The following is a 26270-nucleotide window of genomic DNA, read 5'->3' as shown; positions in this document are numbered from 1 at the left end:
CCTGCCTCCTAAGAAATCTGTATGCAGGTCAAGAGCAACAGTTAGAACTGGACATGGAAAAACAGACTGGTTCCAAATAGGGAAAGGAGTATGTCAAAGCTGTATATTGTCACCCTGCTTATTTAACTTATATGCAGAGTACATCATGAGAAGCTTCAGGCTGGAGGAAGCACAGACTGGAATCAAGATTGCCGGGAGAAATATCAATAACCTCAGATATGCAGATGATACCACCCTTATGGAAGAAAGTGAAGAACTAAAGAGCCTCTTGATGAAAGTGAAAGAGGAGAGTGAAAAAGTTGGCTTAAAGCTCAGCATTCAGAAAACTAAGATCATGGCATCTGGTCCCATCACTTCATGGCAAATAGATGGGGAAACAGTGGAAACAGTGAGAGATTTTTATTTTGGGGGGCTCCAAAATCACTGCAGATGGTGATTGCAGCCATGAAATTAAAAGATGCTTGCTCCTTGGAAGAAAAGTTATGACCAACCTAGACAGCATATTAAAAAGCAGGGACATTACTTTGCCAACAAAGGTCCGTCTAGTCAAGGCTATGGTTTTTCCAGTGGTCATGTATGGATATGAGAGTTGGACTATAAAGAAAGCTGAGCCCCAAAGAATTGATGCTTTTGAACTGTGGTGTTGGAGAAGACTCTTGAGAGTCCCTCGGACTGCAAGGAGACCCAACCAGTCCATCCTAGAGGAGATCCGTTCTGGGTGTTCATTGGAAGGACTGATGTTGAAGCTGAAACTCCAGTACTTTGGCCATCTCACGCAAAGAGCCAACTCATTGGAAAAGACCCTGATGCTGGGAAAGATTGAGGGCAGGAGGAGAAGGGGACGACAGAGGATGAGATGGTTGGATGGCATCACCAACTCAATGGACATGGGTTTGGGTGGACTCCGGGAGTTGGTGATGGACAGGGAGGCCTGGAGTGCTGTGGTTCATGGGGTCACAAAGAGTCAGACACGACTGAGTGACTGAACTGAACTGATACCTGCGCAGACCTCTGGACATAAACCAAGTCAAAAAAATGTGAATATAGACACAAAGCTGATATACAATATTGCAGTATTTGTCTACCACAATTACTGCAGTTATGTTTAAACATTTTTATTGAAGGAGCTCAAAGCCCTCCACAGATATTTCTTTAGAATCCTCATAAGATTTTCTTTAAACAGAAACCAGAAGGGATTATATTGCTTCTTTTTTGAAGAATAGTCTTTTAAGTGGAGGCAGCAAGGCCTTATCCCTGGATTCATTCCTCTTGACAGATTGATGGCTTGCCTTAGGTCAAGGTCACACATTAAGGTATCAGAGTGCCAAAAAAAGAACGCTAGTTTAATGATCCACCCGTGAGATCTGGCTGACTTACATGTGTGCGAAGTCAGCCCTAAGACACTGCAGAGTGGTATGTTGGCTAAAACTCTGTATACAAAACTCATTAAGTTTTCTATTAAAACACTTCTGGAAGATAAATCAAAACATACAAGTAATATGTGAATATGCTAGTCACAGAGTTATGACCCCTCAGGCCCCATCCTTCCTTGTCACCATAATAGAAGACTAGGTTGGCCAGCACACCATCATGGATTTGCTCCCTGTCCCAAACTACCATTCAGTTTTTAACCCCAGACCCTGGTCTCGTGCTTGGTGTTTCTAACACCAAATAATTAGTCTGCTGCTGCCCTTCTCCTGAAATTAAAATAAAAAGTCAGTAAATTTGCACAGTGATAGTCCCCTTTAATCCCACAAAGCAGTGGGGTTTGGAAATAGTCATACTAGTCAGTGACTTAACTGAGAAGCAGGATTGCCCACCTACCCTGATACCAGTATGGGAACGTAGAGACACCTCTAAGGTCTTCTGCCAGGGCTTTCTCCATATTTCTCAAGGTCATAAGTACCTGAAGAGGAGTCCTTTTCTCTTCTGAGTCACCTGACTGGCACTTCTTCCATTTCATATTTTTACCAGTGTTTTAGTGCCTTGAAGCTGTCTTCGTCTTCTCCCTGCCTGCCATTTCCCTACAGATTTCCCAGAAATACCCTGTCTTTCTTGATCCTTCTTCCCTCTCTGCTCTTCTGAATGTGTTCCCTCATCTTACAACCCCATTAACCTTGGACTTAGCCTTTCTTTGGACTACCGGTGTTTGCCCAGAATGGATCTGAATTTGCTTTTCTCTTATTAGGACTTACTCTCTGAAAGCTAACCTTCTCCATAGATACTGTGGCCACCATTCCCATTTCCCTCAAGTTCCTATTCCTTTGCTACCAATTGCCTCTTTCTTCTGATTTACTTCCTCTTTTGCCTTGCTCCCCAAATGCCCTGCAGCAAATGCCATAAATGGAGATTCTACTCCCTGCTGGTGGGCAGAATTGACATTGCCTTCTTTTTTATTTATTTACTTTTTAGCTAATTTCTGCTGTGCAGCAAAGTGATTTAGCCATACATATATATACATTCTTTTTTACATTCTTTTCCATTGTGATTCATCACAGGACACTGAATAGAGTTCCCTGTGCCATACTGTAGGATCTTGTTGCCTCTCCATTCCACACATAATAGTTTGCACATCTGCTAACCCTAAACTCCCACTCCATCCCTTCCTTACCACTCTTCCACTTGGAAACCACAAGTCTGTTCTCTAGGTCTGTATGTTTCTGTTTGGCACATAGGTTCATTTGTGTCATATTTTATATTTCACATATAAGTGATGTTGTTGTTCAGTCGCTGTCACATCCGACTCTTTGTGACCCCAAGAACCACAGCATGCCAGGCTTCCCCGTCCTTCACTATCTCCTTAGTTTGCTCAAATTCATGTCCACTAAGTTGGTGATGTTACCTGATCATCTCATCCTCTGCCACCCTCTTCTCCTTTTACCTTCAATCTTTCCCAGCATCAGGGTCTTTTCCAATGAGTGGGCTCTTTGCATTAGATGGCTGAAGTATTGGAGTTTCAGCTTCAGCAGCAGTCCTTCCAATGCATATTCAGGGTTGATTTCCTTTCAGATTGACTGGTTTGATCTTCTTGCAGTCCAAGGACTCTCAAAAGTCTTCTCCAGCACCACATTTTTTCTCAGCTTTTATTATGAAAAATATTCAGACATATTAAAAAAAAAAACTTGGAAGAATTACACAGGGAACATTCATACACCCAACACCTGAGATGTTATTTGTCTTTGTAACTTGGGCATTCTGATGCATGTGTAAATGGTATCTTCTGGTTTTAATTGCATTAATTTCTCTAATGACTATTTTTTAAGATGTTGAGCATTTTTTAGATGTTCTTATTCTCTATTTGAATATGTTTTTGGTATGAAATCTGCCAATTTCTTTTTCCATCTTTAAATTTGGCTGTTTGCCTTATTAAGCTGTAAGTATTCTTTGTATATCCTGTGTAAAAGTCCTTTACCAGATATATGTTTTACAAAATTTTTTCCCAGTAAAGAAATGTTCTTTGGAAGGACTGATGTTGAAGCTGAAATTCCAGTGTTTTGGCCACCTGATTCAAAGAGCTGACTCATTTGAAAAGACCCTGATGTTGGGAAAGATTGAAGGCAAGAGGAGAAGTGGACAACACAGGATGAGATGGTTAGATGGCATCACTGACTCAATGGACATGGGTTTGGGTAGACTTTGGGAGTTGGTGATGGACAGGAAGGCCTGGTGTGCTGCGGTTCATTGGGGTTGCAAAGAGTTGGACATGACTGAGTGACTGAACTGAACTGAAAGATGGAAGAGAGGCTGGGAACAGATGCTTTCCTAGCACCTTTGAGGATGTATGGTCCTTGATTTTGGATTCTAGCTTTGAGAGAAGAAGGCAATGGCAATCCACTCCAGTACTCTTGCCTGGCAAATCCCATGGACGGAGGAGCCTGGTAGGCTGCAGTCCATGGGGTCGTGAAAAATCGGACACGACTGAACAACTTCACTTTCACTTTTCACTTTCATGCATTGGAGAAGGAAATGGCAACCCACTCCAGTGTTCTTGCCTGGAGAATCCCAGGGATGGGGCAGCCTGGTGGGCTGCCATCTATGGGATCGCACAGAGTCAGACACGACTGAAGCAACTTAGCAGCAGCAGCAGCAGCAGCCTTGAGATCTATGAGACAAATTTCTGTTATTCTAAGACATCCGGTTTGCAGATATTTTGTTGCAGCAGTCCTAGAAAACTAGTACAACCTGTAGGCTCTCTTCCCCTTTTCCTGGTCACCAAGGGCCCTTGTATGGTACCTCACCTGGAAACTTGCAGTCATGGGCAGTGTCTTAAGTACCTACCCAACAAAACTCTGATTTCTAAAGTGCCTGCACCTCAGTGAGTTAGCAGGAAGAACTAAGATCTGATCAGCTAAAGTCAAGCCAAAGAGTGCTGACTGACACCATCATGATGTGTCATAAGGGGGTTGACCCAGATGCTTATTAATTCATAGGAATGTGTCTTTAAGGATGTAATTTCATGCAGTATAGGGGAAGGAGGGCAAGGAAAATAACATTATGTGGAGGAAATATCTCATTGTTTCTCAAATCACACCAGCTGAAGGGCCATTCATTTTACCTGAAGCATCCATGCTGGCAAACAAACTACTTCTCTTTCAGAAAAAGGTGCAAATCAATATACAGGTCGACAGACAAATGTCTGACTCCCTCCATGGTAGAACTCAGTGAGTAACCTTTGTGGCAAATGATCCAAAAAATTCATATTGTCATTAGTCTACCTCTGACCTTGTTTGCTTCGGTGCTAACATTAAAAATGCTGAGACCAGAATGGCATGTGTAAAGATGCTTTCCTGGTTCTATTTACCAAGGGAGGGGTTAAGTCAAAGGACTGATCTTGTCTCAGCTTGAAGAGAGCTGAAAAATATCTGCACAGAGGACTGGGGACACATTGTCACACTGGCCAAGGGAAAGAATTTCATAGAAATAAGCAACAACAGTAAATTTATATATGTTATATATATATATATATATATATATATATACATATATTATATAATGACTGCTATATATATGTGTGTGTGTGCGCATGTGTGTGTGTGTGTGTGTGTGTGTGTGTGTGTGTATCAGTGACTGATTTCTATAGTTTAAAAAATCATTAGTGAGAACTGACATCCAATTTCAGAGAAAGTACTCACCATTTGCAATAAAAAGTTTTGACATCAGTGTTCATTGTTGAAGAGGAAAGATGAGTTTTGAGTACATCTCAGTCCTTTCAATGAAGAGTGATTGCCCTTCTGGCTGTAGGAGTGAAGAATAAGAGGCAACTCTTGTTCTTCTATATGGCCATACTGAATTCAGATATTGGATTTTATGGCTTCCCAGGACAAATCTTTAGACACAACATGTTATAGTCTCCTAAGAAGAGCAGAGAGAGAGAGAGATTTTGAGAAACCATTGTTATATTTACTTAATAATCTAAATATACTTGTTTCAATAATTCAAACATTTCATCATTTGAACATTGTTTAACAAAATGATGTTTTCAGATAATACCTTTGTCATTTCAACAATCTTATAGTTTAATTTAATATCTATGTACATTTGACACTCTGCCCTTAGTTCAGAATGTTGTCAATTCACAAGGAAATGGTGATTGCTGATCACTTGCATTCTTTTGTCATTCATCAGATGTGGCCATATTTCATCCTAAATGAAGTACAAAGCTTGAGAGCTTGAAGGACCAGAGTGGTCCATCGAGTCAGTTGGCCCCTATGTTCTCCTTTCCTAGGGATCAGACTGACTAGTTTCTTTCTTCTTTCCATCCTTCCTTTCTCATTTTAGTCTGTGTCTGGCATAGGGATCCCTGATCATGTAACAGACAAAGTCCCTGCTTTATAATAACTTATTGCTAGAGCTTCCAATCCACTCTGAGGATTCAATTAAAATAGTTCAATCTTTCTCCCCAGTCCCATTGTGTCTAGATCCTACCCTGCCTTCACTGTCCTCTCAAATGAAACTATCGGCCAGAGGCTTCCCTTTACTGCCCGAGTCCTCTTCCTCTGAATGACCAGAGTCACTAATTATATTATTCATAAATCATCACCTACTCTGTGTCTTGTTTTACAATTTTTAATCTCATCTCCCATACAAGACAGAAATCACTTTGGGGGACAAGAGTCATCCTTATAATACCTATCATATTGCTTTCTGCATAATGGGTGTTTTAAATACACCTGCTAGACGAATGGGTAAGGAAGCTGTGGTACATATACACCATGGAATATTACTCAGCCATTAAAAAGAATTCATTTGAATCAGTTCTAATGAGATGGATGAAACTGGAGCCCATTATACAGAGTGAAGGAAGCCAGAAAGATAAAGACCAATACAGTATACTAATGCATATATATGGAATTTAGAAAGATGGTAACGATAACCCTATATGCAAAACAGAAAAAGAGACACAAAGGTACAGAACAGACTTTTGGACTCTGTGGGAGAAGGCAAGGGTGGGATCTTTTGAGAGAACAGCATCAAAACACGTATATTATCAAGGGTGAAACAGATCACCAGCCCAGGTTGGATGCATGAGACAAGTGTTCAGGGCTGGTGTACTGGGAAGACCCAGAGGGATAGGGTGGGGAGGGAGGTGGGAGGGGGGATCTGGATGGGGAATACATGTAAACCCATGGCTGATTCATGTCAATGTATGGCAAAAACCATTACAATATTGTAAAGTAATTAGCCTCCAACTAATAAATATTTTTAAAAAAGAGAAAAATAAATAAATATGCCTGCTAAATGGTTGCATACATCCAAAAGCTAAATACAGAAAGAAAGGTAAGAAAGTGAAGTCGCTCAGTCATGTCCAATTCTTTGTAACCCCATGGACTGTAGCCCACCAGGCTCCTCCATCCATGGAATTTTCAAGGCAAGAGTATGGAGTAGATTGCCATTTCCTTCTCCAGGGGATCTTCCTGACCCAGGGATCGAACCTGGGTATCCTGCATTGTAGGCAGATGCTTTACCGTCTGAAGCACCAGGGAAACACAATGGAAATACAGAAAAGCAACATGTAATTTTTTCTGATAGACTACATCTTTAGTCCAAAAACTTGTTCATTTCTAAGAGTCCTTAAATGAAAAGTACCAAGTGAGAAAGATCTCTTACAATGGGTGTGTAGTGATTTCCACGTCAACAAATTTCTAGCACTTTGAATTCACTTTCTGGAATCAGGTCAATTCTGAATCTCGGAGCCCCTGAACATGGAAGGAAGGGTATATAATTAAAACGTGGAGTGTTCAGGTTAGTGTTAAATGCATTCTACTAAAAATCCATATTTACTAAGGGTTGTTTCTTGAGAAAGGATGAGAATAATGTTCAATTGGAATTTCTGTAAAGGCAGTCACTCCTAACAGAATATGAGTTATCCCTTCATTTCACAGAGAATAATATTTCAGTTAATGGATCAAACTTAGTATTATGCTTCACCAGCTGAACCTTAAGCCCCTTTCATTAAAGACAAATCTACACAATAATATCCTGATGTGGTTAAAGATTTAACTAATCCAGGAATGAGAATCACATTGTATTCTGTTGCATAGTTGACCCTAGTGAATAAGGCTGAAATTTAGTGTTTATGCTTCATGAACTCTGGTGACTTGTTGCCTGGATTCACATCCTGCTCTCTGGTCTTCTTCTTTTGCAGTCTTTGCAATCTAGTTAGCCTCTCTGTCTCAATTTCCTCATGTTTAAAATGGGGATAATAATGACCAGCTGACCTGTGGTGAAGATTAAGTGAGTTTATGTAGCTAAAGCTCTTGGAACAATGCCTTGAACATAGTAAACCCTAAGTGAGTTATTGTTAAGGGTATAAGGATAGACAGTAAGGACTTGAATCCCTTCTCTTTGAATCTAAAGAATGATTCAAATGAAAATGAATCTCGTTTTAAGGTAAGTGGCTTCTTTTTTCCTGACATTTGAACAAGTTCAGTTCAGCTCAGTTCAGTCACTCAGTCATGTCCAACTCTTTGCGACCCCATGGACCGCAGCACGTCAGGCTTCCCTTTCCATCATTAACTCCCAGAGCTTGCTCAAACTCATGTCCATTGAATCAGTGATGCCATCCAACCATCTCATCCTCTGGCGTCCCCTTCTCCTCCTGCCTTCAATCTTTCTTAGCATCAGGATCTTTTCCAGTGAGTCAGCTCTTTGCATCAGGTGGTCAAAGTACTGGAGCTTCAGCTTCAGCATCAGTCCTTCCAGTGAATATTCAGGACTGATTTCCTTTAGGATTGACTTGTTGGATCTCCTTGCAGTCCAAGGGACTCTCAAGAGTCTTCTCCAACACCACGGTTCAAAAGCATCAATTCTTCAGCACTCAGCCTTCTTTATGGTCCAATTCTCACATCCATACATGACATCTGAACAAAGCTACCCCTAAAGCCTGAAAGTTATTTCAGCCAATGGAATAACTGGTATCTCTCCCTACTTCCTTCTTTCTGTGCCATCTATGTTAAGCTATGTTCCCCTCAGAGTCAAATTTCAGAGGGAGCCAAAACACAGCATCACATAACTGACTATAATTTCATATAACATATCGCCTCCCTGATGTCCTGTGATTCCCATTCGTAGGTGAAAAGTAAAATTGTAGCTATTTCTCAATCAGTAATACCCACACGTCCTAAGTGGAGTGAGCAGGATCTTTTAACCACGTACTCCACGTGTTCGGCATATAAAGAGAAGCAAATTAATGGTGATATTAACTAACTTTAAAAAGATTAAATAAAAGAAAGAGGTTTAGTTCAAGAGTTGGAAATAGAGGTAACACATGGTGATTGAGGTGTCTCTCTTATCTCATTAAGCACAGGAGATAAAGAGGGCCTCTGATTTGGGGGGTGGGGCAACTAGTTTCCAGAGATTCCTGACAGTGTTTCTGAATTGCTTGGCATGCATCTATAAAATGCTAATTCCTAAGGTTCACCCAAGCAAATGGGATTCTGGGGGTGGGACCAAGCATCTCTGTTTCTAACATGTTCCCCCCGAGGTGATTCTAAGGCCCCCAGCTCTTCTTCTGCCAGCTTATTTCTCAGAGTGATGTATGAGACACAAGGTATTGGCTGCAGATATTTGGGATGAGAGGTGGTCCTAGAGATTATCTAGAGTGTTTCCCCTTCAAACACAGGACAAGGAGGTTCCTAGAAGGACTGGCCCAGGGTTGCTCAGTTATGTTAGCACTTCTGAGGTGTTCTAAGAGCTAAGGAAATGCTCACCCACAAAATGTACTTAGACTGCAAAGTGTTTTGCTAACACACACAGCATTTCTAAAAATATCAAGGCAAGACAATAATACTGTTCTGTCTTAAAAGACTACCATTGCCACATATACATCTACACAATTTAGACCTCCTATAACTAGTATATCATGGGAGTTTTCCAATTACCTTTCTTTTCTTTTTTAAAATCAACATTATTCTTTTCTTGGTTTCTTACATTTCAGGAAGAGCTCAGGTGGGTAGTTTAGGATCAAGGACTGCTTTTTTTAAAATGTTTTTATTCACACACCATAAAATTCATTCATTTAAAGTGTACAACTCAATAGTTTTTAGTGTATCCACAAAGTTGTGCAAGAATCACTACACTCTAAGTTTACAATATTTTCATCGAGTCACAGCCCATTCTTCCCAACCTTTCCCACATCCTCAACCCTACCTACCATGCACTACTGTGTCCTAGGAAGACACAAATCTACTTCTTGTTTCTACAGTTTTACCTATTTGGGGCATGTTAAATAAACCAAAGGAGAAGGAAATGGCAGCCCACCCCAGCATTCTTTCCTGGAAAAGCCCATGGACAGAGGAGCCTGGTGGGCTACAGTCCATGGAGTCGCAAAGAGTCAGACATGACTGAGTGACTAACACTACACTACACATATAAATAAAATCATATAATAAGTGGTCTTCCACCTCCCAGAATATTAGAAATAAAAGAAAAATAAACAAATGGGACCTAATGAAACTTAAAAGCTTTTACACAGCAAAGGAAACTATAAGTAAGGTGAAAAGACAGCCCTCAGATTGGGAGAAAATAATAGCAAATGAAGAAACAGACAAAGGAGTAATCTCAAAAATATACAAGCAACTCCTGAAGCTCAATTCCAGAAAAATAAATGACCCAATCAAAAAATGGGCCAAAGAACTAAACAGACATTTCTCCAAAGAAGACATACAGATGGCTAACAAACACATGAAAAGATGCTCAACATCACTCATTATCAGAGAAATGCAAATCAAAACCTCAATGAGGTACCATTACACGCCAGTCAGGATGGCTGCTATCCAAAAGTCTACAAGCAATAAATGCTAGAGAGGGTGTGGAGAAAAGGGAACCCTCTTACACTGTTGGTGGGAATGCAAACTAGTACAGCCACTATGGAGAACAGTGTGGAGATTTCTTAAAAAACTGGAAATAGAACTGCCATATCACCCAGCAATACCACTCTTGGGCATACACACCGAGGAAACCAGATCTGAAAGAGACATGTGCACCCCAATGTTCATCGCAGCACTATTTATAATAGCCAGGACATGGAAGCAACCTAGATGCCCATCAGCAGAAGAATGGATAAGGAAGCTGTGGTACATATACACCATGGAATATTACTCAGCCATTAAAAAGAATTCATTTGAATCAGTCCTAATGAGATGGATGAAACTGGAGCCCATTATACAGAGTGAAGTAAGCCAGAAAGATAAAGATCATTACAGCATACTAACACATATATATGGAATTTAGAAAGATGGTAATGATAATCATATATGCAAAACAGAAAAAGAGACACAGATGTACAGAACAGACTTTTGGACTCTGTGGGAGAAGGCGAGGGTGGGATGTTTCGAGAGAACAGCATGTATATTATCTATGATGAAACAGACTACCGGCCCAGGTGGGATGCATGAGACAGGTGCTCGGGTCAGGTGCACTGGGAGGACCTAGGGGAATCGGGTGGGGGGGGGGGAGGTGGGAGGGGGGATCTGGATGGGGAATACATGTAACTCCATGGCTGATTCATGTCAATGTATGACAAAACCCACTGCAATGTTGCGAAGTAATTAGCCCCCAAATAATAAAAATAATTGAAAAAAATAAAAAAATAATAATAATAAGTGATCTTTTGTTACTGGCTTCTTTCATTGAGTGAAATGCTTTTAAGGTTTTAAGTGTTGTAGCATGTATCTATAATTCATTTCTATTGCTGAATAATATTCCATTGTAGGGATATACCACATTTTGTTTATTTGCCCAACATTTGATAAAAATTTGGGTTGTTTCCACCTTTGGGTAATTTCAAATAATGCTTCTATAAACATTCAACTACAAGCATTTATTTAAATGCCTGTTTTCAATTCTCTGGGCTATATAACTAAGTGTGTAATTGCCAAGTCATATGGCAACTGTATGTTTAACATATAGAGGAACTACCAAACTATTTTCTAAAGGATTGCACTTCACATTGTCATCAGCAAAGTATGAGGGTGTCAATCGCTCTGCATTTTCACCAACAGTTATTATTGTTCATCTTCTTTATTATACTGTTTTGCTAGGGCTGCTGTAACAAAGTGCCATAAACTGAGTGTTTTAAACAATGGGAATTTTATTGTTTCACTGTTCTGGAAGTTAGAAGGCCAAGATCAAGGTGTGTGCAGGATCATGTTCCCTTTCAAGACCCTAGGGTATTTCTTTTAGCTTCTGAAAATTCCCTGGCTTATGATAGCAAAACTCCAGTCTTCACATGGTGCTCTCCCTGTGTGCAGTCTGTGTCCAAACTTCCCCTTTCTGTAAGGAAATTAGCTATATTGGATTAGGGGGCCCACCTTATTCTAGTATGACCTTATCTTAACTAATTACATCTACCATGACTATTTCCAAATAAATATGAATTTGGGGAGATACAATTCAACCTATGACACCGTATTAGTGTGTCTAAAGGGTATTTATCACTGTGGTTTTGATTTGCATTTCCTATGACTAATAATATTGAGCATCTTTTCATGTGCTTATTGACCATTTGTATATCTTCACAGGAAAAATGTCTATTCAAGTCCTTTGTTCTTTTTTTAAATTAGATTATCTGTCTTATTATTGAGTTTCAAGAACTTTTTATATATTCTGGATACAATCTTTATCAAGTATATGATTTTTAAACATCTTCTCCCATTCTGTGGGCTATCTTTTCACTTAGTTGATAGTATCTTTTCATATACAAAGGATTTTAGTTTTGATGAAATGCAGCTTATCTATTTTATGTTTTGTTGCTTGTGCTTTTGGAGCCATAGTTAAGAAATCATTGCCAAATTCAAAGTCACTAACATTTATTCATGGGAAATAGATGGGGAGACAGTGGAAACAGTGTCAGACTTTATTTTTGGGGGGCTCCCAAATCACTGCAGATGGTGACTGCAGCCATGAAATTAAAAGACGCTTACTTCTTGGAAGGAAAGTTATGACCAACCTAGATAGCATATTAAAAAGCAGAGACATTACTTTGCCAACAAAGGTCCGTCTGGTCAAGGCTATGGTTTTTCCAGTGGTCATGCATGGATGTGAGAGTTGGACTGTGAAGAAAGCTGAGCGCCAAAAAATTGATGCTTTTGAACTATGGTGTTGGAGAAGACTCTTGAGAGTCCCTTGGACTGCAAGGAGATCCAACCAGTCCATCCTGAAGGAGATCAGTCCTGGGTGTTCATTGGAAGGTCTGATGCTGAAGGTGAAACTCCAGTACTTTTGGCCACCTCATGCGAAGAGTTGACTCATTGGAAAAGACCCTGATGCTAGGAGGGATTGGGGGCAAGAGGAGAAGGGGACAACAGAGGATGAGATGGCTGGATGGCATCACCGACTCGATGGGCATGAATTTGAGTAAACTCCGGGAGTTGGTGATAGACAGGTAGGCCTGGCGTGCTGCGATTCATGGGGTTGCAAAGAGTCAGACACGACTGAGGGACTGAACTGAACTGAACATTTACTCCTGTGTTTTTTTCTAAGAGTTTTATAGTTTAGCACTTAATTTTAGTTTATTGGTCCATTTTGAGTTCATTTTTATATATAATTTGAGGTAGGAGTCCAACTTTTTTCTTTTATTTGTGTATATCCAATTGTCCCAATACCATTTGTTGAAAAGATTATTCTTTCCATGTTGAATTGTCTTGACATGCTTGTCAAAAATAAAGTGACCATAGTTAAAGATTTCATTTCTGGACTCTCACTTGTATTCCAATGATCTATATTTCTAACTCAATGCCACACTGTCTTGATTACTGCAGCTTTGTATAATGTCTTCTTAACTCTGCCCTTCCTCCTCAAAATTTCTTCAGTTATTCCGGGTCTCTTGAATTTCCATAAGAATTTTAGAGTCCACCTGTCAACTTCTGCACAAAACCTAGTTGGAATTTTGATAGGGATTGCACTGAATCTGTAGATAGTTTGGAGAGTAGTGCAATTTTAATAATAATAAATTTTATAACCCATGAAAATGAGATGCGTATGTTTAGATATTCTTCAATTTCTTTCAACAATGTTTTGTAGTTTTCAATGTACAAGCACTTAATTTTGTTTAACTTTTTTTTTTTTTCACTTTTTTTTTTTTTTCCAGTGGGTTTTGTCATACATTGATATGAATCAGCCATGGATTTACATGTATTCCCAATCCCGATCCCCCCTCCCACCTCCCTCTCCACCCGATTCCTCTGGGTCTTCCCAGTGCACCAGGCCCAAGCACTTGTCTCATGCATCCCACCTGGGCTGGTGATCTGTTTCACCATAGATAGTATACATGCTGTTCTTTTGAAATATCCCACCCTCACATTTTCCCACAAAGTTCAAAAGTCTGTTCTGTATTTCTGTGTCTCTTTTTCTGTTTTGCATATAGGGTTATCGTTATCACCTTTCTAAATTCCATATATGTGTGTTAGTATGCTGTAATGTTCTTTATCTTTCTGGCTTACTTCACTCTGTATAATGGGCTCCAGCTTCATCCATCTCATTAGGACTGGTTCAAATGAATTCTTTTTAATGGCTGAGTAATATTCCATGGTGTATATGTACCACAGCTTCCTTATCCATTCATCTGCTGATGGGCATCTAGGTTGCTTCCATGTCCTGGCTATTATAAACAGTGCTGCGTGCACCCCAATGTTCATCGCAGTGTGGAGATTTCTTAAAAAACTGGAAATAGAACTGCCATATGACCCAGCAATCCCACTTCTGGGCATACACACTGAGGAAACCAGATCTGAAAGAGACACGTGCACCCCAATGTTTAACTTCTACCTATTGTATTGTTATGGATGTTGTTGTACATGGAATTGTTTTCTTAATTTCATTTCTGATTGTTTATTGCTACCATATAAAATACAATTGATTTTTTAATATTAATCTTGTATCCTTCAACTCTACTAAACTTGTCTATTAAGTCTAGTGTTCTTTTAGTGGATTCCTGCCTATAGCATAATTCAGGGCCTGTAGTATAATTCAGGCCAGTGTAGTATAATTCAAGGACTATATATAGTCCTTGTCCCTAGTTGCTGGCATAGAGCTCAAAAACATTTGGAATTTCCTGAGTGATAGAGTTATTTTGTTTTTTATAACCATAACTGAGTTTATCACAATAATGTGACTCATGGCAGATCCTTGGAGAGTTTAAAGGAAGGAGCTGGCCACACAATGATCAGAGGGCTAAAACTTGCTGCCATACCTCCTAACCTCTGGGGAGCAGAGGGAGGCTAGAGATTGAGTTTAATCATGTGACCAATGATTTAATCAGCTATGCCTACATAATGAGACCTTGATAAAAGCTCTTGAACAAGATTTGGAGAACTTTTGGATTCATGAGCACATGATGTGCTGGGCATGGTGTGCTCCTGGGGAGAGCATGGAAGCTCTGTATCCCCACTTCCATACTTCGTCCTATGCATCGTTTCCATGTATCTGTTCCTGGGTTTATTTAAAACTTTATTTTAAAAAATATGATCGTAAGTATAGTGTTTTCTGAGTTATGTGTTGTTCTAGCAAATTATCAAATCTGAATGGGGCCATGGTAACCCCCAAAATTTTAGTCAGCTGGGCAGATGTGTGAATAGTCAAGGGACCCCAGTTGAAGCTGGTATCTAAAGTGGGAGCAGTCTTGTGGGAGTGAACTGTTAACTTCTGGAGTCTGAGTGGTTAGTGTCAGAATCAAATTTAATTGCTGGACACTCAGTTTATATCAGGAAATTGTTGGAAGAATATACCTATTAAGCTTGTTAATTCTAACAGTCTCTTAATAGATTTCATAGGATTTTTAAAATAAAAAATCATGTGATATGCAAATATAAATAGCTTTACTTCTTCTTTTCCAATGTCGATGTCTTTTCTCTTTCTTGCCTAATTGCTTTGTCTAGAACCTCCAGTACAATGATGAATGCAAGTGGCAGGAGAAGACAACCTTGTCTTTTTCCTAAGTTCAGTACAGTTGTAGATGCCTTTTATTAGGTTGAAGAAGTTCCCTTCTAAGACAAGTTTATTGAATGTTTTATCATTACAAGATGTTAATTTCGTCAAATGCTTTTTCAGCATGAGGTGACTGATTTTTACCATTTGCTCTATTGCTATTACATTATACTAACTAATACGCAAATGTCAAGCCAACCATTCCGGGAATAAATCTCACTTGGTCATGGAGTGAAATCCTTTTTATAAATTTGCTGGCATTTTGTTGAGGATTTTTGTATTTATATTCATAAGGCATACTGATATGTAGCTTTCTTTTGTGAAATATCTTCATCTGGGTTTGATATAAGGTTAATACTGGCCTTATACAAAACAATCTCCTTTGTTCTCTTTTCTTGGGAAGAGTCATGAGGCATTATCATTAATTTTTCTTTAAATGTCTGATAGAATTCACCAGAGAAGGTATCTGGTTCTAGACTTTGTGAGAATTTTTTTGATAGCTAGTGAAATTTACTGTTATAGATTTATTCAGATCTTTACTTTTTATTTGAGTCAGTTTCAGTAATCTGTATCTATCTAGGAAATTGCCCATTACATCTAAGTTATCTATTTTGTTGGCATACACTTTTTAATAGTTTTTATTTTCATTCTGCTCAAAGTACTTTCTAACTGCTCTTTCTTCTTTGACCCACTGGTTATTTAGAATAGTGTTGTTTACTTTCCACATATTTGTGAACTTTCCAAATCTCCTTGTTATTGATCTCTAATTTCATTCCATTTGGTTGGAGAGCATATATTTTCTATTATTTCAATCCTTGGAAACTTATTGAGCCTTGTTTAATGACCTAGCATATAGTCTATCCTGAAAAATGTTCCATGTGCACTTGAGGAAAACAATATTCTGCTTGGATGGCTGTTCTATAGATTCATTCACATTCATATCTGTCTGCTTATATTTTATGTCAGATATGCTTAAACTTAATTTTCCATTTTGCTTTTTATTTTCTATATTTCTCATGCCTTTCTGTTTCTTCATCCTTACTGTCTTCTTTTGTATAAGTGGATATTTTTACAATGTAATGTTTTAACTCCTTTAATGGATGTTCAACCTGGTTTTAGAAAAGGCAGATAAGCCAGAGATCAAATTGCCAACATCCGCTGGATCATCGAAAAAGCAACAGAGTTCCAGAAAAACATCTATTTCTGCTTTATTGACTATGCCAAAGCCTTTGACTGTGTGGATCACCACAAACTGTGGAAAATTCTTCAAGAGATGGGAATACCAGACCACCTGACCTGCCTCTTGAGAAACCTGTATGCAGGTCAGGAAGCAACAGTTAGAACTGGACATGGAACAATAGACTGGTTCCAAATAGGAAAAGGAGTACGTCAAAGCTGCATATTGTCCCCCTGCTTATTTAACTTATATGCAGAGTACATCATGAGAAATGCCAGGCTGGATGAAGCACAAGCTGGAATCAAGATTGCTGGGAGAAATATCAATAACCTCAGGTATGCAGATGATACCACCCTTATGGAAGAAAGTGAAGAAGAACTAAAGAGCCTCTTGATGAAAGTGAAAGAGAAGAGTGAAAAAGTTGGCCTAAAACTCAACATTCAGAAAACTAATATCATGGCATCTGGTCCCATCACTTCATGGCAGGTAGATGGGGAAACAGTGGAAACAGTGAGAGACTTTTATTTTGGGGGGCTCCAAAATCACTGCAGATGGTGACTGCAGCCATGAAATTAAAAGATGCTTGCTCCTTGGAAGAAAAGTTATGACCAACCTAGACAGCATATTAAAAAGCAGAAACATTACTTTGTCAACAAAGGTCCATCTAATCAAAGCTATGGTTTTTCCAGTAGTCATGTACGGATATGAGAGTTGGACTATAAAGGAAGCTAAGTATTGAAGAATTGATACTTTTGAACTGTGGGGTTGGAGAAGACTCTTGAGAGTCCCTTGGACAGCAAAGAGATCCATCCAGTCCATCCTAAAGGAAATCAGTCCTGAATAATCACTGGAAGGATTGATACCGAAGCTGAAACTCCAATACTTTGGCCACCTGATGCAAACAACTGACTCCTTGGAAAAGACCCTGGTGCTGGGAAAGATTGAATGTGTGAGGAGAAGGGGACGACAGAGGATGAGATGGTTGGATAGCATCACCAACTCAATGGACATGAGTTTGAGTAAGCTCCGTGAGTTGGTGATGAACAGGGAGACTTGGCGTGCTGCAGTCCATGGGGTCACAAAGAGTCGGACACTACTGAGTGACTGAACTGAACTGAACTGAACTTGCTCTGGAAGTCTCACTCCCTGATTTTGCTTTTAAACTTTTATAACCTCCATTGGAAGCTTCTTATATACCCCTCTGACAACATTAACTATAGATCATATAAAATAACACCATCAGGCAAAGAAAAACAAACTTCACATTTGGGAAAGAGGGGTGCTGGCTGAGGTCTGGAGTGAGTCATGTCTCCAGGGATGAGTCAGGCCCCATGAGGAAGAATCCAGCTGCAAATGAGTAAATAACTATCTGCCAAGTAAAGCAGGATATACAGAGTACAGTGCAAAGCATCAAGAGGTAACCCAAGGTAGGGTTCAGCAGCAGAGTAGTCCCAAGAAGTACATGTGTGTATCTAAGAATAAGTAATTTAAAAGTCCAGAAAGGAAAACACTATTATGTAGCAGCAGTACCCATGGGAACAAGGAGGAAAAATTCCACTTAAAAAAAGTGTAAGGTAATGCACTCTGTGCTGGGAAAAAGGCAGAAGCCCAGGTTTTGGAAGGTAAGAACCAGCAAAGTTTCCTGAATTAGCTTGCTCTGAATTAGAAGTCATTACAGTTCTCCCGTCTAAGCTTCTTTACTCTCAAAGTCATGATAGGGGCTGAGTCCCTGGATGCATATTAAAATCATCTGGGGAGCTTTTAAAAAATCCCAATTGCAAGGCAATTGCTTCAGAACCTCTAGAGTAGGACTCAGGAATGAGGAGTTTTTAGAGTCCTCCATGTGACTCCAACTCACAGCCAACTTAAGAACCACTATGATATGTGGGTAGGGGAGAGGGCTCAGCTACAAAGGAGGGTCACAGAGGCAGGAAGACAGAAAGATTGTACGTAGCTTCTTTCTTTTTGAAAATCTCACCGAAGGATTCTCCTCAAAACTTCTAGCCTTAGATTAATAAATTTCTGTACATGTGTGCTAGTCTTCTAAATTGATTATGCTACTTATTACTTACACTGCATACTCCTTATCTTGAATGTCTTCCCATTAATAAATAAGCTGTAATATCTAACACCGTATTTTCACTTTGAATAAATGTGTCTTTAGTAAGTACACATTTTACTGACATATCTATTATATAGATATCCAGGGGGGATCTCAGCAGAAATTCAGGCATACGTTCTCATGCCTTTTAAATTGGTGAGGACAGTTGAGAGAGAAGTCTGTTCAGTGGGAGTAAGAGCTTCATGGAGAAAGCCTACCCTCAAGGGAATTATGGGGGAGAGTTCAGATATTAAATATTGACATATATATGTTATTATTTGATATATAAATATCCCTTAAAAATAAACTAAATATGAAGACTGCAATGTAAATTCCAGATTACATGGACAGGCAAACTAAAGAAGAATTAACAACATGGAATGTTCATTAAAACTTTAAAAATTTTTCAGATTCAAACAAGAAGGCACAATAATTTGTTTAAGTATCTCAGACTGACTGGAAAAGATGAAAAAGATTAGTAATATGGGTATCATCTAGTGAAGATGAGAGAAAATAGCTAGCTTATTTACAGCTGACAGAAGGTTACAGACCCTTCAACCTCTCCTTCAACTGGTATAAAATCTGTAGAGATCATTCTCTCCTATATCCATCAAAACTGTTCACTTACAACAGTGCTGCTTATAATCAGGCAACTACAAACAACATGGAAGTCCATTAAAAGGGATCTGGCTAAATAAGTTCTGGTACATTCAACAATAGAATCTTACATGACCACATAAAAAGTAATAAGCAGGGGATTCCCTGGTGGCTCAGTGATAAAGAATCTGCCTGCCAGTTCAGGTGCACAAGTTTGATCCCTGATTTGGGAAGATCTCACATGATGTGGAGCAACTAAGCCCATGAGCCACAACTACTGCACCTGTGCTCTAGAACCCAGCTGCAACTGCTGAAACCCACACACACTACAGGCTATGCTCTGCAACAAGAGAAGCCTCTGCAATGAGAAGCCTGTGCATGGCAATTATAGAATAGCTCCCACTTGCTGCAACTAGAAAAAGCCTGGGTGCAACAACAAAGACCAAGCAGAGCTGAAAATAAAATAAATAAATTCTTTTTTTTTAAAGTGTACAGTTTAGTGGGTTTTAGTATATTCACAGTGTTGCACAACTATCACCACTAATTACAGGATACTTCCACCATCCCCCAAACAAACCACATCTCTCTCAATATCTTCCTAATCCTTCAGTAAAACTAATCTAATTTCTCTTCCTATCAATTTGCTTGTTCTGGACATTTCACATAAATGGAATCATATAAAATGAGGTCTTTCCTGTTTTTTTGTATCTGTCTTCTTTCACATAGCCTAATGTATTCAAGGTTCTTTTTTGTTGTGACATGTATCAGTAAATTGCTTCCCAGGTGGCTCAGTGGTAAAGAATCTGCCTGCCAATGTAGGAAACAGAAGAGACTCGCGTTCAATCCCTAGGTCAGAAAGATCCCCTGTAGGAAGAAATAGTAACCCACTCCAGTATTCTTGCCTGGAAAATGCCATGAACTGAGGAGCCTGGTGGACTACAGTCTACTGGGTAACAAAGAGTCGTACACAACAGCAACTAAGCAAGCACAATAAGTACGTTATTACTTTTTATGGTTGAATAATATTCCATGGTACCAAACTGTGCTTATCCATTCTTCAGCTGATGGACATTTGAGTTATTTTCTGGCTATTATGAATATGGCTGATTTGACAATTCCTATACATATTTTTATGTGAACATAGACTTTCATGTCTTTTGGTTATATACCTAGGAATGGAATTGCTGCATCATATGGTAGCTCTATCATTAATTTTTGAGGAACTGCCAAAAGGTTTTCCACAGTAGCTGCACTATTTTATATTCCCCTCCGCAATATATGGCTTCTCCGGTGGCTTAATGGTAAAGAAACTGCCAGCAATGCAGAAGATGTGGCAGGAGCTGCTGGTTCGACCCTGAGTCAGGAAGATCCCACAGAGAAAGAAATGGCAACCCACTCCAGTATTCTTTCCTGGGAAATCCCATGGACAGAGGAGTCTGGTGGGCTACAGTCCACAGGGTTGCAAAAGAACTGGACAGGACTGAGTGACTAAATAACAACAGCAGCAATGTACAGGGTTCCAATTTCTCTACATCATCACCAACACCTATTTTACATTTTTATAAAAACCATATTCACCGTAGTGGGTGTGAAGTGAAAAGTGAAGATGCTCAGTCATGTCCGACTCTTTGCAATCCCATGGACTGTAGCCTACTACGCTCCTCAATCCAAGGGATTTCCCAGGCAAGAGTACTGGAGTGGGTTGCCATTTCCTTCTCCAGAGGATCTTCCCGACCCAGGGATCAAACCTGGGTCTCCTGCATTGTAGGCAGAGGCTTTACCATCTGAGCCACCAGGGAAGGTGTGAAGGTGTGAAGTACTTCACTGTGATTTTGATTTGTATTTTCCTAATAACTAATGATGTTGAGTATATTTTCAGGTGCTTATTGGCCATTTATATATCTTCTTTAGAGATATGTCTATTAGAATCCTTCGCTCATTTTAAAATCGGGCTGTTTCTTTATATGTTCCAGATACCATACCCTTATCAGATATATGATTTGCAAATTTTTTCCTCACTCTATAGGTTATGTTTTTACTTTCTTGATAATTCTGATGATTTTTTTTTCTTTTTTGCTTGAGCTTCTTGTGCTGTTGCTGTCATAGTTAAGAAACCATTGCCTAATCTAACATCACAAAGATTTACATCTCTGCTTCATTCTAAAAGTTTTATAGTTTTAAGTGCTTATATTTAGGTCTTTGGTTCACTTTGAGTTAATTTTTGTATGTGGTATGAGGAAAGGGATCCAAACTCATTCTTTCACATGTGGATATGGCTATCTGGTTGTCTCAGCAATATTTGTTGGACTTCATGTATTCCAATTAGATATTTTTGCCTAGATACATCATAGATGATGTTAGGTACTCCATATTCAATCCCATCAGAAGATAATTTCTGGGTGAACTGTTATTAGAGAGGTGAAACTTAACTATTCCTTTTAGTGTGATAACTACCATATCCCTCCCTTGTACACTGACATTTTCCTTTGTGACTAGAAAATAATCTGTGTGGCATGATAGGAATGTCTAGTTACCCAGCAACTATTCTCAAAATGGTTTTAGCAAATAGTTTTACTATTTGTCATCATCATATAGTCATCTGTTGCCTAGTCTATAAAATGAAGGGACTAGACAAGATCATATTAACTTTCATTTCTAACATTAATTTATTCTCTTAGTCTAATGTTGACTATTTGAATCTATCCATATCTTGTTTTCTCCTGCAGTAATAAAAGACTGTTTCTCCAAATGACTAAGGCAGTAGAAAGGGCATAACCCCTTGATGAGTGATATTTTAAGTATGCATGCTATTATTTCTCCAACATTTGTTTCATCCTCTTATTTTTTTCACTGTGGCTGCTGAAGAGGCTGATATGCTAAGAGCTTCAGTCAGAAAGCTTCACATTTTAAGACAATGGCACTAAATGTTTCTGACACCAAATGCAACCCCTGGAGAAATGTGAAAAGCTGCCTTTTATATATTTCAGCATTGTGACTAATAGAGATTTGTCAGAATTTTCCTGAATCCTTGGGAGTGTTTTGAGAGAAGAAAACTAGACAAGACTAAAATGAGACTAAATAGTTACTTATAAGAATATAGAGGACTCAGACTTAGTACTAAGAAAATAGCCCTACTCTTTGCTGAATAAAAAATTAAGACCAATGGGTAGAATTTAAGGGCAGCCAGATCTCAGGTCAATGCAAAGACGCTCTCTCTAAAATCCAAGTTGTTCAGAATGGAGCAGACTGTTGCCTTGTGATGCAGAGGGCATCCCCCCGCCTCCTTGGAAGGGTCCCAAAAGAGGCTACTGGGCTAACATTTGGGAATTCTGTGGCTTGAGACTCCTGTGATGGGTCAGGAATGGAATAAATAAGACCTAAGATTCTTTTCACACTTAAGAGTCTTGGAAGTCATCTTCACCTTCTTCTATATCATTAAACTCTACCTGTCATTCCATTTCCTCAACACCTCTCATACTTATTCATTCCTATTTTTAGTTCTACTGCCACTAGGGCTAAAATCTCCCAACAGCCCTCTACATGAAGTACACATTCACAACATACTTTACTAGAGTGATTGCTTCTGCTTCTCCCTTTGTTGTGAATTTTATCGTCTTTCATCACTCAGCTCAAACTCTCCTCCTCAGGGAAGTCTTTTCTTGCTCAGCCTAACAGAGTCCTTCACTACTTCCATTGAATGAAACAATACTTTGTATACATATTTCCATCTTGCATTTCTCATTCTATAGTGCAATTTTGTCTCAGCTCTTTGGAAAGAGAGGGAGACATAATCTTCCTATGAATGTGGGAGGGTGCATTGTCATGCCTTTTCTGGTTCTCGCTTCAGTTAGAAATCACAAAAGGATTGAACTTCATTTTTGCTACTGGTGCTTCAGTGATGGCCATAAAAAGGCAGAGCTGAATCAAATTGTTAATAACTGACAAGGGCGCTTTTTTTTAATGTGTCATTCTTTCCATCTCTGCATTCTGCTAGAGCATTTCAGTGACTTAATCAAAAGTTGGAGTGAATATTAAATAAAGGAAATCACTTGCAAAGCTATCCCACACTTTGGGTTAAGGAGCCTGAGCTCCTTAAGAAATAGTTTAGCATTTCATATCTCATTAAACAGAACACACAGTACTTTAGATTTTTTTTCTTTCACTCTAATGATTTTGATAGCAGCTGTTGTTAATTGGGGAGGACTATATTTGTCAAAGCAGCTAATAATCTTATATTTTTTTAAAAAAACAGAATGTAACAGGAATTTGGAAATCTGCCCAGTATGCTTTTTGAGAAAAGGATGGCAATGGTTGACAACTCTTTTTATTGTGCCTCTTCCTGAAACTAGGAGAAGGAAATGGCAACCCGCTCCAGTACTCTTGCCTGGAAAATCCCATGGATGGAGGAGCCTGTTAGGCGACAGTCCATGGGGTTGCGAAGAGTCGGACACGACTGAGCGACTTCACTTTCACTTTTCACTTTCATGCATTGGAGAAGGAAATGGCAACCCACTCCAGTGTTCTTGCCTGGAGAATCCCAGGGACAGGGGAGCCTGGTGGGCTGCTGTCTGTGGGGTCGCACAGAGTCAGACACGACTGAACAGACTTAGCAGCAGCAGCAGCAGCAGCTTCCTGAAACTCCCTCACAGGGGCATAACCTGCCCATTTGCAGGGTAAATCTAAAGAAAGATTGTTGTCTAATACTACAATGAAACATAAATGTACTCTCCCTGAACTACACTGCAGGAGAATCAAATAAGGCAGCCATAAATTATTAATAGCTGCTCTTATGAACCTGCTCTTCAAGAATGTAATACTGGTTGCTTTTAAGGGAGCCTGGAAATTCTTTTCTCTGTGTTAAGAGCAAAAGAAAAAATTAATTAAGAAAAGGAAGCAAACAAGAAGAGAGGCAAGGGAAGAAAAATGAGGGAAGGAATACTTCAGCTTCCTACTATTAAGCAGTTCTGTATCTTTGAGATGTCAACATTTTGAAAAGAAAGCCTCTTGGACTATTTATTTTTTTCCCCAAGATTTAGCCAAGGGCTTTTATTGGCAGTATTTGCTCACTGTTTTCCCCCATATATTTAAAAAATAATTATTTACATATTTCCACACTTTATTTTATCCCTCTGGGTGGCTCTGTGTTGGGACATCTAAAATAACTATTTTAGCATTTGTTGTTCTCTCCATGAAGGCAATCTCCAATTCTCTTTTTGCCTTTGCCTATATTCTTTTGAGGGCCCCTGATGGTTCAGACGTTAAAGACCTGGGTTCAATCCCTGGGTCAGGAAGATCCCCTAGAGAAGGGAATGGCTACCCATCAAGTATTCTTGCCTGGAAAACTCCATGGACAGAGGAGCCTGGTGGGTTACAGTCCATGGGATCGCAAAGAGTCGGACATGACTGAGCAACTAACATACACACACATACATATTCTTTTTTTTTTTTTTTTCATTTATTTTTATTAGTTGGAGGCTAATTACTTTACAATATTGTAGTAGTTTTTGCCATACATTGACATGAATCAGCCATGGATTTACATGTGTTCCTCATCCCAATCCCCCCTCCCACCTCCCTCCCCATCCCATCCCTGTGGGTCTTCCCAGTGCACCAGGCCTGAGCATTTGTCTCATGCATCCAACCTGGGCTGGTGATCTGTTTCACCCTTGAGAGTATACTTGTTTCAATGCTATTCTCTCAGAACATCCCACCCTCACCTTCTCCCACAGAGTCCCAAAGTCTGTTCTGTACATCTGTGTCTCTTTCTGTTTTGCATATAGGGTTATTGTTACCATCTTTTTAAATTCCATATATATGCATTAATATACTGTATTGGTCTTTATCTTTCTGGCTTGCTTCACTCTGTATAATGGGATCCAGTTTCATCCATCTCATTAGAACTGATTCAAATGAATTCTTTTTAATGGCTGAGTAATATTCCATGGTGTATATGTACCACAGCTTCCTTATCCATTCGTCTGCTGATGGACATCTAGGTTGCTTCCATGTCCTGGCTATTATAAACAGTGCTGCAATGAACATTGGGGTGCATGAGTCTCTTTCAGATCTGGTTTCCTCAGTGTGTATGCCCAGAAGTGGGATTGCTGGGTCATATGGCAGTTCTATTTCCAGTTTTTTAAGGAATCTCCACACTGTTCTCCATAGCGGCTGTATTAGTTTGCATTCCCACCAACAGTGTAAGAGGGTTCCCTTTTCTCCACACCCTCTCTAGCATTTATTGCTTGTAGACTTTTGGATAGCAGCCATCCGGACTGGTGTGTAATGGTACCTCACTGTGGTTTTGATTTGCATTTCTCTAATAATGAGTGATGTTGAGCACCTTTTCATGTGTTTGTTAGCCATCTGTATGTCTTCTTTGGAGAAATGTCTGTTTAGTTCTTTGGCCCATTTTTTGATTGGGTCATTTATTTTTCTGGAATTGAGCTTCAGGAGTTGCTTGTATATTTTTGAGATTAATCCTTTGTCTGTTGCTTCGTTTGCTATTATTTTCTCCCAATCTGAGGGCTGTCTTCTCACCTTGCTTATAGTTTCCTTTGTTGTGCAAAAGCTTTTAAGTTTCATTAGGTCCCATTTGTTTAGTTTTGCTTTTATTTCCAATATTCTGGGGGGTGGGTCATAGAGGATCCTGCTGTGATATATGTCGGAGAGTGTTTTGCCAATGTTCTCCTCTAGGAGTTTTATGGTTTCTGGTCTTACATTTAGATCTTTTATCCATTTTGAATTTATTTTTGTGCATGGTGTTAGAAAGTGTTCTAGTTTCATTCTTTTACAAATGGTTGACCAGTTTTCCCAGCACCAATTGTTAAAGAGGTTGTCTTTTTTCCATTGTATATCCTTGCCTCCTTTGTCGAAGATAAGGTGTCCGTAGGTATGTGGATTTATCTCTGGGTGTTATATTCTGTTCCATTGATCTATATTTCTGTCTTTGTGCCAGTACCATACTGTCTTGAT

The 26270-nt window shown here is 39.3% G+C and overlaps 1 long non-coding RNA gene across 2 annotated transcripts in view; it reads right to left on the bottom strand.

Moving 5' to 3' along the window:
• Positions 1-26270, bottom strand: part of LOC122698862 — a 126248-nt gene that overhangs the window by 33880 nt on the left and 66098 nt on the right. For both annotated transcript variants that reach the window (XR_006342443.1, XR_006342442.1), the window contains exon 3: positions 5133-5352. This is a non-coding gene — a long non-coding RNA (uncharacterized LOC122698862). The remainder of the gene's footprint in view (positions 1-5132; positions 5353-26270) is intronic.

The sequence above is a fragment of the Cervus elaphus genome, chromosome 8, assembly GCF_910594005.1.
Source record: "Cervus elaphus chromosome 8, mCerEla1.1, whole genome shotgun sequence".
Lineage (NCBI taxonomy): Eukaryota > Metazoa > Chordata > Mammalia > Artiodactyla > Cervidae > Cervus > Cervus elaphus.
The sequence above is the reverse complement of the archived record's forward strand: the minus strand, read 5'-3'. Positions and strand labels throughout refer to the sequence as shown.